Source organism: Crotalus tigris, unplaced genomic scaffold, assembly GCF_016545835.1.
Source record: "Crotalus tigris isolate CLP2741 ecotype Arizona unplaced genomic scaffold, ASM1654583v1 scf7180000024286.1529876, whole genome shotgun sequence".
Lineage (NCBI taxonomy): Eukaryota > Metazoa > Chordata > Lepidosauria > Squamata > Viperidae > Crotalus > Crotalus tigris.
Window position 1 is genome coordinate 232,896 of NW_024100459.1, and position 15,973 is coordinate 248,868.

Consider the following 15,973-nt stretch of genomic DNA (forward strand, 5'->3'; position numbering starts at 1 on the left):
AAAGCTGTCTTAGAAGGAACCTCTGTAGCAACATGGGTAGTGGATAGCGGGAATGCAGTAATAAAAATAAAAATCAGCATACATTTTTTTTCCAGAAGGAAGTTTTGTATTCATGGAGATACAGACTTGATTTTACTACCTTTCTTTGGCCACAGTCTAGAGATACAATGGCTTAATGATGCTGGAGATGGTCTTTGCTTCAGCGGTTTAAGTCCTAGCTCTGCATGGTGGGGTGAGCTCCCATCGCTCACCTCAGCCTCTGCCCACCTAGCAGTTCAAAAGTATGTTATATGCAAGTAGATAAATAGGTACCATTTGGTGGGGAGATAAGTCAGCACTTTGTGCAGATGGTTAGAATTCTGCTAGCGCTGGACCTTCCCTGTTGCAATGCCCTTTTGTGAGGTGGCTTCAGTGTAGGGAGAGGGTCCCAGATGCTGCTGCTGCAGGGAAGCCACTGGTCTTTCTTTCTGGTGCTGAGCTAGCTGTGATGCACCTTAGAAAGCAGGCAAGCGTGAACCAAACGAGACTAGCAGTCTTAGGCAGCCAAACTACTACTCTGTATTAGTGTTGTAGTCTCCGGGCTAATGTAACATTGCCATTCACTATATAAATAAATAAGTAAATTTGCCGCAGTTGTTAAGTGAATCACACGGTCATTAGATGAATCCAGCTTCCACCATTGACTTTGCTTGACAGAAGCCAGATGGAAAGGTTGCAACTGGCAAATCACATGACTCTAAAATGCTGCCACCATGGTTATGCCGGTTGCTAAGCACCCAAATTTTGAAAATATGACTACAGGGATGCTGTGGTGGTTATAAGTGTGAGCCACTTCTTTTGATGCTATTGTAACTCTGCACAGTGGCAAAATGGTAGTTGTAAGTCGAGGATTACTGTAGTAGAACAAAAAGATGGAGTATATTAGTCATATTGCACTAAAGTGTAGATAAAGGTTGAGCTGGACTGCACAACATTTAATCTGCAATTTGAATTACAAAAAAAGGATTATCTGCCTTTTCTATAATCCAGAAATTATCCTATTATCCCACCTACACCATGTTAATCCTAATTACTACCAAGAAAAAGCAGGGTTTTGTTTAGCTATTCACAAATGCCCAAATGCAACACCAGGAAATACAGGGAGAAGGGATTTGATTTCTTCAAAACATTTGGAGAAAAAAACCAAGCATTAATATCTGACAGCAAATACAAATTTACATATAAAATTTACAAGCATTAGACTGCAGGGTATATGACTATTTATGCTAGGGGGGGGAAGAATGGTGGCAATTCACTAGAAGAATCAGACTGGAGGAGGTAAATAGCTGGAGCTTCCAAACGTGTTGCTCTTTAAAAAATAAAAATGTAATTCCCGTGTGACAAATGGGCTGGGAGGTTTTTTTGTTGTTTTTTTTTTTGTTTTTTTAAAAAAGCATGTCCTACAAAGGAACACATAAGACAGTGGTGGCGAACCTATGGCACGTGTGCCAGAGGCAGCACTCAGAGCCCTCTCTGTGGGCACACATGTCGTGCCCCAGAGATGGCGAGGGACTGGCCCCTGCCGCCCTGGCCCTGCCCACCCAGTCTGCCATGTCTAATGCAGCCACGTCCATCTGGCACCCAGTGATAAATAAGTGGGTTTTGGTTTGCAGTTTGGGCATTGGGTCTCTAAAAGGTTCGCCATCACTGACATAAGATATGATGGTAACATTATGTGCTTTCTAAGAAAGGCTAAAGCAGTGGTTCTCAACCTGTGGGTCGGGACCTCATTTGGGGTCGAATGACCATTTCACAGGGGTCATCAAACAACGCAGTCCGCCATTTTTTTTCCCCTTTTCCTTAGCTGTGCTACTCCCTTTTATTCTATTGGCTTTTGAAAGCCAATAGAATAGACTCTCTTGAATAGAGTCTAATTCTATTGGCTTTCAAAAGCCAATAGGAATTGTCCAGGCTGTCTCTGCCCTGCTGAGCCCTCCAAAAGTCCCATTCTGCAAACGTTGCTGCACCAGTTGAGTAGTCCTCTACTTACGACCGGTTGAGTAGTCCTCGACTTATGACCAGTTGGGGGTCGCAGCATTAAAAAAGTTGAGAACCACTGGGCTAAAGCTTATCTTAGATGACTAGTGGACAAGAAGAGCTGGAGTGTAGAAATTTTTAGAAAAAGGGAGAACTGAAGGTAAACAAATCACATAAAGAGTGTCAGATCAGGATTGCTGTGTGGTGTGCTGTATTAACCTACTGTCCAGTTCAGGACTCTGGAAGGCAACCCGAACATTGCTTTTTAATTGGCATGTTGTGGCCAGATACAACCAAAAGACTATAGACACAAGTCCAATATAATAATAATAACAATAAAGTTGGAAGGGACCTTGGAGGTCATCTAGTCCAACCTCCTGTTCAGGCAGGAAACCCTATACATTTCAGACAAATGGCTGTCCAGTCTCTTCCTAAAAACTTCCAATGTTGGAGCATTCACCGCTTCTGGAGGCAGGTTGTTCCACTGGTTAATTGTTCTAACTGTCAGGTAATTTCTCCTTAGTTCTAGGTTGCTTCTCTCCTTGACTAGTTTCCATCCATTGCTTCTTGTCCTGTCTTCAGGCGCTTTGGAAAATAGGTTGACTCCCTCTTCTTTGTGGCAGCCCCAGAGATATTGGAACACTGCTATCATGTCCCCCCTCATCCTTCTCTTTATTAAACTAGAAAAACCAATTCCAGCAGCCGTTCCTTATATGCTTTAGTCTCCAGTTCCCTAATTATCTTTGTTGCTCTTCTCTGTACTCTTTCTCAACATCTTTTTATATTGTGGTGACCAAAACTGGATGCAGTATTCCAAGTGTGGCCTTACCAAGGCATTGTAAAATGGTATTAATACTTCACGGGATCTTGATTCTATCCCTCTGTTAATACAGCCTAGCACTGTGTTGGCCTTTTTGGCAGCTGGAGCACACTGCTGGCTCATATTTAAGTGATTGTCCATTAGGACTCTGAGATCCCTCTCACAGTTACTACTATTGAGAAAGGTACTCCCTATACTATACCTGTACATTTGGTTTTTCTTGCCTAAGTGTAGAATCTTACTTTATTTAATCCGAGCTCGTCCCTTTAACCTTAGGCCCTTTTAGTTCAAAATTGTAGGTTGCACCATTGTTCAGGGTTTCGAGTGGGAACTTTTCCCATGTTTCTTGTAGATAACAGGCATCGCAACTGGGGTAGGTGATGTTTTGGGAAAAAAGAATACTCCTTTTAAATAGAGGCACTTGAAATTAGTAAAGCCTCCCATATGGAGAAATGAGGCTGGTTGAAAATGAATGGACAAGGTTAGGCAAATATTTAGTAATGCATGAAGTGCAGTTATTAGCTGGCATAATTAAGAGTAAAATCACCATCTTGTGTGACTTTTGGTCCTGTCAGTTAGGAATACGTCTGTCATGTCAGCACCTTACAATTGTAATGCAGACTAAAAAAAACAGGTCAGACAGATTATTACTTATGCTAAGTATCTTTGCAGTAAGGAAATATGTGGGCAGGGTTTAGGAAACACTACTAGAAATTCATACCCAAGTTGTTTATTTCTAGACTGCAGCTGAAATTTGATTGGTAAAGATGAGCATGAAATGTGAATCTGTGATATCAGATAACAAAAAAAAAAAAAAACTGGGTGGGAAACCCAGAAAGGACAAGCTCAGCACAGCATCTGCATTCTGAACATAACCTACTAAACCTTTGCCTTAGAATAGATTCACTGGACGCTCCAGTGAATTCTAAGACAAAGGTTTAGTAGGTTATGTTCAGAGGATTGTTCTCGCCTAGGTAGTGCACATTTGCATAGTTTCTGCAATTAGCACAGGAGATGTTTCCAAGATAACTATCTTGGAAATAGTTATAATTTGCTCTTTTTCCTCTTTTGCTCTTAGACTGCCTCTTGCTTTCTGCCCACATATACTACAGCAGGGATTTCATTGAGGGCCGCATCAGCATTGTGGTTGCCCTTGGGGAGCTGGGTGAGTGTGGCCAGGGTGGGTGCAGCCTATTGGGTGGGTATGGATGGAGTGAGTGTGGCCTACTGGGTGGGCATGGCCAGCTCTACATCATTTGCATCAAGAGTGCCTGTGGGTGCCTGGGCAGGAGTGGGACATATCTGAGGGTCTCTGGCAGAAGGGGGTGGGACCAGGGTAAGCGCCAAGGCATGGTCCATTTCTTCATCCCTCACAAAGGATGACACCTCCCCAGCATGCACCCAGGGGGGGGGGGGCCGACGCTGCAGGGACTGGTTCCTCATTGTTCTAGACGGCCTTGTGGAGCTAAGACTGAATGTGTTTCAGCATAGATGACCACCACACAATTGTACATTGGCTCCCGGCCAGCCTGGGCCAGGGCCAAGGCAGTGGGGGCCGTTCCCTCACTGCTTCCAGGATGGCTTTGCAGGCCACATGAAACCACTTTGCGGGCCATATCCGGCCCCTGGGCCTTGTGTTTGACATATCTGTACTACAGTAACTCAGTGTTTTTGAAACTTGGCAACTTTAAGATACATGGACTTAAAGTTGCCAAATTTGAAAAACCCTGCACTAAGCATTTTGAATATTTTATTTTATTTTATTTTTAAAAATACATAAGCCTCCCTTCCTAAAGGTAAGGTAGGAGAGTATGAACGGATTTCCAGAAAACGTTGCTGTCTACAGGAATCATTTGTGCTTCAGTTTGAGATTCAGACAACACAGACTCATCTCCAACAGTCTGCGCCTGTCTTCAACAATGAAGGGACACAGGGCAGATAACATCCTGCAGCCAAGAAGGCTCCACACACATCTGCACTACTCAAGTGACCCTGAGGACACAGCTAAACCTCCAAAATGGTTTCAACAACTCTCTAAAACAGGGGTAGGCAGGCTGGCTCAGGAACTCTGGGAATTGAAGTCCACGAGTCATAAAAGAGCCAAGGTTGCCAGCCCTGCTCTAAAAGAATGCAAATGACTAGCTGTCTGCAAGCGATATAAATCCTCACCAAATAGTCAGAGCTGAAGAAGTTTCTTGGATGAGAAATGAAACGCCTTCAAAGAAAAAAAAAAAGTACAGTTGCCTTCTGAAAAAGCACCTTTGGGACAACCATACCTGGATGACTGAGAATCTCCATAGACATTTAGAAAAAGAGGAAAAATAAGATAGTGGAAGAAAAATATACAGTAAGAATTTACAGAGTAGCAAAGTTGCCTAAAGATTTACAAAATGTTATAAGAAAGATGTCAACGCTGCTAATATTGGATATTATTGCTTTGACAAAAGAAGCCTTTTCACTATTATTTTTATAGATCCCTTTAGAGTGGAACAAATATAATCATATGTCAGTAGCAGTTTAATTAATTTTAGAATCAGATCAGAGGTTGACAGAAGCAGCGAAAGTAGCAAGAATTAATAAGAATTCCTAATTTACCTGAAGCAGTCCAGCCTTACATTTTTGGCCAATCAGACAGATTGTTTTGTGTGCTGAGCTTTGGGTAGATTTGTTTTTCCTGTAATATGTTTTCATTAATTTGTCAATCACCTAGAGAATTGTCTAGAGCAGTATTTCTCAACCTTGACAATTTTAAGGCATGTGGACTTCAACTCCCAGAATTCCACAGCCAGCAATGCTGGCTGCGGAATTCTGGGAGTTGAAGTCCACATGCCTTAAAATTGTCAAGGTTGAGAAACACTGGTCTAGAGACATCAATAAATTAAGAGCAATCCTTAAGTTCTTTGAGAACCTTACCTCTCCTTGAAAGGATGCCCCAACCATATACATCTTTAAATGTTTTCTTCTGAGTTAAACTGGCAAATTAAACAAAAGCAAATGCTAGAAGATGTTGTTCCCTATAAATATGGAAAAGTGGAGCACAAGAAATAGTACCAAGTGAAAATAAAATCTGCAGTTGCCTATAGATGTGATTAGTCCTGTAGTGAACCTCTCATAAACTATACTGAACATACAGGAAGCTATTTTAATTGTATGTCCTCATCTGGCAAGATCAGCAGATGTTATGGCCCATATATTGAGAGAGAGAGAGGGAGGGAGAGAGGGGGGGGAGAGAGAGAGAGAGAGAGAGAGAGAAAGAGAGAGAGAGAGAGAGAGAGAGAGAGAGAGAGAGAGAGAGAGAGAATCATAACCAGCTGCATTTGTTCACCAGTTACCCTTTCTACATGGACATTCATATACGCCATAGTTGAGGTCATTCCTGGACAAACTGAGGTTAAAGGGAACATCTATAGATCCATATTCCTTTCTCCAGATGCACTCCTAAGAATATCTGACTATGCCCAGTGTTTAGTTTGTTAAGTCCCAAAGTCTCTTAAGAGGTGAACTTGTTTCAAATTTACCTTGCAGAGAAGGTAGCAGAGACAGAAAAGCAACCCTCAATTATATCTTCCCATTTCATTTCTGTATTTCAATAATTGCTGAGTTTACTACCACACCTACCCTTGAGCCTCTGTGTTTTACAAGGATGGGCTTTAGCTTGCTCAGCTTATCCTTTACATGCCGCAAAGTAGGATGGCAGAACAATGAAGAGTTAGTGGGAGACTAATATAGCTATTTCAGGCTCATTAGCCCTCATTAGCTAGTCACACCCTTCAGGGATTCGACTGCACCATTTCAGCTGAATTGGGATTGACCAGATTTTGGAATACTCACACTTGTATGTAAAATTTTGCAAGGAAATAGGAAGAAAATGTGGCTCAGGCCAATGTGTTGCATTATCTATTATCTTTTATTATTTAAATTGGGAGAGTATTTATTAAAACAGGTCCCACCTCAAATGGAAAAGGCACTTACATCTATCTATCTATCTATCTATCTATCTATCATCTATAAATCTATCTAATCTCTCTGTATCTGTCTGTCTGTCTATCTATCTATATCTATCTATCTATATCTATCTATCTATATCTATATATCTATATCTATTTATCTATCCCTAGATATAGATATAGATATCTTATTATATATATCTTATCTTATATATATCTTATCTGTTGGGTGAGGCACCCAGTCTACCAAATATAAATCAGTCTGTTCTGCATTTCACTCCAATCTAGGAGCATGTTTTGCAGGCAGACATCACGTACTGTGAACACTATAAATTCAAAATTTGTGGCTGGCAAAGAGTTAGTGGGAGACTAGTATAACTATTTCAGGCTCATTAGCCCTCATCAGCTAATCACACCCTTCAGTGATTCGAACCTGGGCAGCTTGCATGTAATACAGCTGCCTAACATGCAAGCTGCCCACGTTCAAATCCCTGAAGGGTGTGACTAGCTGATGAGGTCTAATGAGCCTGAAATAGCAATACTAGTCTCCCACTAACTCTTTGCAGCCACAAATTTTGAGTATATATATTTGTCTGAAATGGGGGTTGGACTAGAAGACCCCCAGGGTCCCTTCCAACTTTGATTCTATCCTATCCTATCTATTAATATCTATCTATCTATCCATCCATCAATCTACCTATCTATCTATCTCTTTCACATTTCTACACTGTTCATCTCACCTCTGTATGGCTTACAATAAAAAACATATCATAGTATAAAAGCAAAAATAAGAACAAAATTAAAGGTAGGATTACAGCATTAAAAGTTGACAAGGTGGAAAAAATACCCTCAACCCAGCTCAACCACCATCTGAGAGGCTGGGAGATGGAGATAGAGCAGTAAATGTCAGGATCTTTTTAGCACTCTGAGAGGTTCCAGGCAAGGCATTTATTTCAGTCCCTCTTTATTAATTTTCTCCTGGGCCAATGGAATGTGAGGAGACACGGCATGCTGTACTGAAGAAAGTTTGGGGGTTATATTTTAAGTGATCAGTTTTGCTAGCTCAAACTAAAAGTATCATTCAGTGGCCCTTCCTGTGTGGAGCACTTGCTCATTTACTCCTCTTATTTAGAAGCCCTGGATACTCTGATGAGTTTTTGGCTTCAACACAGTTGTACTGCAGTCACCTGGAATAGTGTATACAGTAACTGAGATCTGTGGTCTGTTTCAAGTTATAACTTGCCTTATAATTTATCCAATAGCTCTTTGGAGAATTTATTGCCCTACTTTCTCCCATTTGACTTCCTGCCCATTTGTCAAACTGTTTGCTGCTTGCTAAACATATGATGTAACAAATAATAAAGTTGCCCTAATACTGAGACAATGGGTTCCTTCAGCTATCAGGCAGTGATGCAACTTGCCTTAAGTGGCCATGAATACAGGAAGCTACCTGTTGTGGTATTACTCATTGGCCTCTCTGGCCTTCTACATTGGTTTGGAAACAGCTTTTGGAAGTCTCAAGAGGTTCTTTTCTTTGTGCTTGCCGTCCCAAATCCTTTTAGTTGGAAATGCAAAACAATAGACTGGAAATCCAGCCTAAAAACCATGGGCCTGATCACTTTAAGTCTTCTCCACTAGTTGCAAGTGTGAGTATTCCAGTAACAAACACTAATTATCCATTATCCCTTTTCAGATTTTTATTTTTTATTTTTATTTTGTCCTCAAAGACAAGATTATGGAGGAAACCAAAACCACTTTATTGACCGGTCGCAAAAGGGGAGGACAGGCTGGGAAGGTATGTTGTGGATCCAGTTGGTTAAAGAATTTTGACTGGTGGGATCCAGGAAAAGAGCCTTGTCTGCCATTGCCCCTGTTCTCTGGAACATTTTACCTCCCTAAGTGAGCAAACGCCCACTCTTCTGGCCTTCAGAAAGAGTGTTCAGACCTGATTCTGCTCACTGGCATGGGGGTTGAAGCACGATATGCAACCCTTTAACTTGGTGTTGTGAGGGTATTTTCCCCATCGTGTCAACTTTTAATACTGTAACCCTACCTTTTAAATGTTGTTTTTAATTTTGTTCTTATTTATGCTTTTATACTATGATATGTTTTTTTATTTCTAAGCCATCAGAGTCACTTAGGTGAGATGGGCAGTATAGAAATGTGAAATAGATAGATAGATAGATAGATAGATAGATAGATAGATAGATAGATAGATAGATAGATAGATAGATAGATAGATAGATAGATAGATGATGGATGATAGATGATAGATAGATATAGATATAGATAGATGATAGAGACAGACAGATATTTTAGTGATTATTAGTATTATGACAGTGAAATGGATTGTCCACTCTGTTAAATTAGAATTAGATAGTAATTGTAGCAAAGCATTTACTATAGTTTTTTTACTGTCCATGAAAAACAATCAAGCAGCAGGGGAACAAAAGCACCAGGAATGATAGATCAGACAAAAATTGGCCATCCCTAGTGAGCCAATTGAGCTTGCTAAATGGTCAAGCTATTGTGGTTTATAAAACATGATTCATGGCTGAGCATTATGGGGGAATCAGCAAACTATGGCTTGTTCAATAAACTATGCTTAAAATAAACTATTAGCACAGTGTGTAAACCCAGGCTGTATTTTCATGTCTCCAAATTTTTGAAAGCCTACCTGAAAATCTTACTGTTTAAAGTGGCATAGAGGATCTATGAATGACGGTTTTGCACATATTAAATGGGTTTCTCTTCCATTCAATCCCATCAGGGGTTAAAGCTGGTCTTGTACATAATGGGAAGCCATGGCCTCCAATACTTGTTATGAATCCATTTTGATGCTTTTGAAGGGACCTTATTGTACTTACGATTTCATTATGCTTATGGTTTTATTATGTTTATGATTTTATTATGTTTAAGTTTGACATTAGTAGTGTTAGTTTGTAATCATTTTATATAAATTTGCTTACATGCAAGCAATCTTACAAGTGCCTCCTATCAGGAAATTACTTACATAAAAGCAAGTATTTCATACATATTGAAAAAAGCAATGTCTCATGTCAAATATATAGGAGATTGCTCAAATTTCTTACATGAAAAGAACAAGGTAAGGTCCAGTGATCTAGAGGAGGGAGAGGAAAATGAGTTACGGCTGGAACATGGATTGATGTATATGAGTCATCATCTTGGAATTTGTTTTTCTGTGCTTCCTTGCCTTTGGTACAGAGACCAGGATCTCTTTGTTCTGAAAGAGTATAAAAGGTAGAAGAAATCTCTTCTGGATGTGTCTTCATCCCTCTAAGCAGCCACAAAGAGGGAGAAGGTTACCCAACTCTATCTTGGCCAAAATAAAATTGTTTTGTTTTGTTTTGTTTTTTGCTGGAACCTCGGCTCAGGAGTTTCTTTTGGCTCTTTGAAATTTCTGAGTAGTGAGAGAAGTATGTGAGGTTAAGTGGAAAACCTTACAACCTGGCATCCAACGTGGAGCCCGAAAGGGCAGAGGCCACAAAGGCCGCCACGTCCAGAGACCCTTGTTAAGGTCCCGGTGAGCCTTCAATTCTCGGCAGGATGAAACTGACGGTGATTGATTGGTGAGTCTTAGAGCGCTCCTAGGTGTTTGGCCTGGAAGACTTCTGTGCTTCATTGGCGGCAGTAGGATCTGTGTCCAGGAAACCTGAATGCCCAAATTCAATGAGATTTCATACTTCTCCATTGAAGGAAGAAATTACAACAGGCAAGTGAGTAGAAAAGTTTCTATAATCCTGGAATAAGATAGGGGGTTGATTGCCTCGACTAGCCTTCAAGGAGAAAGGGCCAAGAAACTATCTTGTAATACAGAAAAACATGGGAAATCGTCAGAATAATTTAAAGAAGCCAAAATGTACTCCTTTGCAATGTGTTTTGAAAAACTGGGGTGTTTTGAAACCTCAAGTGACTGTTAAGTTTAACCCTGTCAGATAGCGTCTGGTGATGCTTTGTGTTGATGTGTGGCCAACTTATTTTATGGGCCCTGGGCAACAACCTTGGCCAAGGGAAGGGTCCATAGACTTAGATATCATTAATAAGTTTACAGAAGTTCTCGCTATACAAGGGCGGACGGATGAAGAATTATATCAGGCTTCTTCTTTAATTTGAGCAACTGACAGGCTATTTTAAAACAATGTGGCCCGTTGGTCTCTCCAGAGGTTTTGAATTTGGTCTGTTCAGTCCGCCCAGGGAAAAATAAGTTTCAAAAGAAAGTAATTCAAACTTGTCCTGAACCTGAAGATTATCCTCCACCTTACGTCGTCCTTACACTTTGAAAATCAATTTGTCTCTGGTTTTATATGGCAATTTAATTTGTGAGAAATATATGCACTTCCTCTTCTTCAGTTATTTGGTAGATTTATATCTACTTTTAACAGCTTTGGGCAGTTTATAAAAACACAATGAACACAATTATAAATGCATCATTAAAAACAAGACATATAAAACAGTAAGGTATTATTAGCCGGAATGAATATATGTGTTTTAGCCCTTCTAAACTGTAATAAGAGTTTAGGAAGAGAAGCAAGAGTTGAATTAAATCTCTTTGATCACAGTGACTACTGTCTCTGAACAGGTTTAGCTCGCTTTCCTTAAAAATGGCTGCTCACAAATGCTTTCAGTTGCTTTGTTTTCTATAGATTTTGTTCTTTGATCAGCCATGAAGCTCCTTAAGCTCTCTGTTCATCAAAGGCTGCTTACTTCCAAACAATGAATGTAGTGAAGTGTGGTTTAATTTCAGTCCAAATGAAATTATAATCATGCTATGCTTTCCATGTTCATAAGGGATTTTCTTCACCATTAAGAAAGCCTGACTAGTGCACATGTTTAGAGTCACTGGACCAGTCTATTCTAAGTTGAATCACAAGTGCTTGACAAGTGCTATTACAATATTTTTAATCACTCATGCAGTCCTATGGACTAGGATACAAATAATTCCATCCAAAGGGACAGACAGGAAATAGAATGAGCCAGCTTTACTGTGATGCATAGGTAGGTGGACTATTTCTGAAAGGAGCCAAAAAAAAATGCACAGGGAATTGTGGTCTCCCAGGCTCAAGACAAGAACTTAGCATAATCAGTTTCCAGAACCTAGAAAAGGGCTGGGGCATCACAGTGGTTCAATTTAATGGCAGTGAAGGAAGGAAGGAGGCTATCTTGCTTCAGTGGTTCTGGAGCTGTTACTTCATCCTAATATTCCATTAAGATAAGGAATTTTAAAGGCATGTTAGCAACATAAAGCTTGGCATGGTGCTAATAATTTAAAATAAGGCTACCATAATGGGCATGGTCATTGGACAACAAAAGTGAAATGGGATTACAGCCAAGGATAACCAAGCCAGGAACCATACTAGAGACATCAGAATTAATCTATGGATATTAGTCTTGACCACCTTTTCTCTTATCTAGCTAAGGATCTTCCCAAAAGCTATGCTGCTGTCACTGAATGAAATAATAGCTTCCATTGTGGAGAAAGTGATTTCCCATTGTGCAAATGCTAAGTCCAGTTGTTGAAAAACTGATTCCCAGAAAGTGCAACAGAGTTGGAGTAGCCTAAGGTATCATAGCAAGGCAGGTCATAAATCTTGACCTTTGTCCCATTTTAAGCATCCTCTAAAAATGAAACCATTGTTTTTGTCTCCTTCAAAAAGTTGTAAAGACTCCCTATTAAGATTAACTCCACTTATCAAGAAGCAGTGCAAGCAGTGGTGGGATTCAGCCACACCAGTTCAGCAGAACCAGTAGCTAATTTTTTGTTGCTCAGGCCCAGAATGGACTTCTGGAAGTGGTATCCACACAGAGAACCAGTTGTTCACATATCTGAATCCCACCACTGAGCACAAGTTCCATTGTTCCGTAGTATTTTCTGTAGAAAATCTGATGTTTCATACAGAAAGTTTATCATTCTCATTCCAAGCCTTTGACAAGTACATTTCCTCTGGAGATGGTCCTGATCTTGGAAGGAGAGGAAGTCAATGTATCTCTTCCACATGTTCACTGTGCTTCTCAGCACTTTGATTCTGTTGGCTCAGAACTGCAAATCAAATATGCACTTGGTCTCTTCTTGAGCATTGTGATACAGAGAGGTACAAAACTACAAAATCTCAAGCCCTTCAGTTTCAAGCTCTAGGCAAGATTCAAAGTGTCAGCCATTCAAAGTAAGTTAGTCTAGAAATCCTATATCATTTAGGTAAGTACTACTTTTATACTAAAGTTATAGCAACAGAATCTTGCAATTTTAAATGTGGTTCCCCCTCCCTCCCTTTATCTTTATGAGAGGTAGGGAGGACTTGTCTGAGACATTTACTTATATTACACTTGAGCCTCAAAATTTGGCCTATTTTATCTGTTGCCTCTTCCTCCTGTCTGTCAAGGTCTTTCCCTTTTACCTTTGCACAAGACATTTGCCTTGCTTCCATTACACTTCCAATGTCCTCCAAGCATATATTGCGTCAACTATTACATTAAAGTCACCAAGTATGCAAAGATTTTGATAATTTAACTCCACTAATTTATCATATAATTGCTGGAATAGCTGATCTTGTTTCTCATTGGGAGCATATATTGCAATCATCAAAATTTGTTTTTGATCCCATGTAATTTCCACCATTAGTATTCTCCCTTCTTCGTCAAGATAAATTTGTTTTGGATTCATCTTTTCTTTTATATAAAATGCTATTCCTCTTTTCTTTTGCTGTGCTAAAGAAAAATAAAGTTTACCTATCTTTGGTTGTTCTAAAATTTTTGAATGCTGTCTTTTGATGTGTCTCCTGAAGACAGATTATGTCCATTTTCAATTTTTGTAGTCTATTAAATATTTTACTCCTTTTTGATGGGGAGTTAAGACCATTTATGTTTATTGAAAAAATTCCAATCTCTTCCATTTTCAATTATATCTAGATCTCAATCTTCTAGGAGAAGTGATCTGTCTCTGATCTTTGGTCTTACATCTTCCTCTGTTTGCATCTTTTTTGATTCTCCCTCCTCCGATTGTTTTGGTGCTCCTGCACCCATCGTCTCTTCTGTTTTCTTGGATTCAGCATCGCCTTTTTCTAAAAAGGCTCTGTGGTTGTTAAAAAATTCCTCAGCTTGAAATGGAGTATCTATTCTATATCTTTTCAAGTCCCAAAAGATTAATAATCCCTCTGGGACCAGCCATCTAAAGTTCACTCCCCTATTAAAAAGTTTCCTCGTTAAAAATTGGTATTCTCTTCGGGCTCTCTTATCCTTCTTGGAATCTGTTTAAGAACTACAAGTTCTTTACCTTTATATTTCAGTGGTTGATCTCTTGTTCCTCTCAAGATCGCATCCCATATAAATCTTTTAAGAAATCTTACATGAACCTCCCTGGGAACTCTATTTCTTCTCGCATAGCTCGAATTCATTCTAAAAACCTGATCTATTTCTCTTTTCATTAAATCCTTTTTCATTCCAAGCATAGAACTTTATTATTATATCTATTGTTTAAGCTGGAGAATATTGTTTTCCTATTTCTTGGATTTATTTTTTAAAGGGATAAATCTTTATTGTTTGAAAGGAAAAAAAACTTTATTGGAAGCCGAAAAAGAGATTTCACAGCTTACTGAGGGCATCTTGTGGCAAAAACTATTATTGCAACTACATTTCCTCTTTGTTTTTTGAGGTTGGGTTTGACCTTCAAATGATGATAAAAGCGAAAAGATAAAGGATTTGAAACAGCTGGGTGGGTGAAGTTGATTACTAGTAATTGTGGAGGTGGATAAGTGCTGACTGTTTGTACGTGTTGACTGTTAGTAAATATAGCCTCCTCTAAAAAAGTAAAAGACTATTTCACCACTGAAATGGAGGAATTTCATCCACAGTTTGATTATGAACTTATATTAGAAGCAATTTTGGAAGCAACAGTATACATGAAATCTTGGAGAAACATTAAAGATGACATCTCTGAACCACAAATTGAATCTCAAACCCTAATGGATCAATCTACAGGTCAAGGCACTAGCTCTAGAGAGGCCTATATGCAGCAATATACACAACTTAAAGAGACATAGGAACAAGTCACTGAGCAAATGGATGTTAATCTACAATTTATGGAGAATTTTGAAGATCAAAGAATGACTCTAACTGAGACACTTGCAGTGTTAAAAGTAATAGGAACTGACTCTCAGATACGAATTACTGAGAATAGTGACATTGTGGATAATCAACTTGTGACTATAACATGGAAACAAACTGTCTACACTATACAGATGATATTGGAAGAAGGGAAAGAGAACTTGGCCCAGATTGAAGTATTGATAAGTATATTGATATTGAGACTCGACGATATAGAAGCTCTATTGTGGAAACCGGACTGGCACAGAAAGGAAGCCAGAGTTAGATTTAAAAATGTGATTTAAAACTTTACTTGACGGGTAAACAAGGCTTTAGAGATCTTGGTTTAATAAAGATTAATCAAATATGCGAACTTAGTAAAAAGATGCTTTTCTGTATTAATATGCTTGTTGTGGATATAACAATTATTTGGACCGGATTTAAACTTTATTGAGTGGGTTAAAAGAGTTTTTCAGAGATATAGATTGATTGATAGATTATAGATTTAAAATAGATAGAAATGTATTTTTGGAGTAATATTCTTATTTCTAGGAAGGATAGCTATTTGGTAATGGAAGGAGAATAAGAGGAATTTCTGATAAAAGAAGAAATGGTATTAATAAATGAGTTACTAGATTAAAAAATAGAATACTTGTAGAAAATATAAGAATGTTATGGTTGAAATAATATGTGTATTTTATAGATAAGGATTATGCTAAGGAAAAAGGGAAAGGAGGGACACCTAAAGTGTTAATAATATGTTTATTTAAAAGCCAAACTGGAATATGGAAATTGTAAACAGTAAAGCTTAAAAACGAGATTTGGATTTATACAGATGAAATATTATTGATGATTGTTCTGATTGATTGAATTTTATTGAAAAATACATTAATTTGAATATATTATATTATTTGAGGGAAATAGAGAGGGAGTTTCTAATGATTTAACCTGAGTTATATATGTATGATTTTGTTTTTGGATGATTGATTACCCCATCACCACGTTGTTTCTCAAGCACTTTGTTGTAAAAATAAAAAAATCAATAAAACTTGTTAGAAGAAGGAGAAGGAGAAGGAGAAGGAGGAGAAGGAGA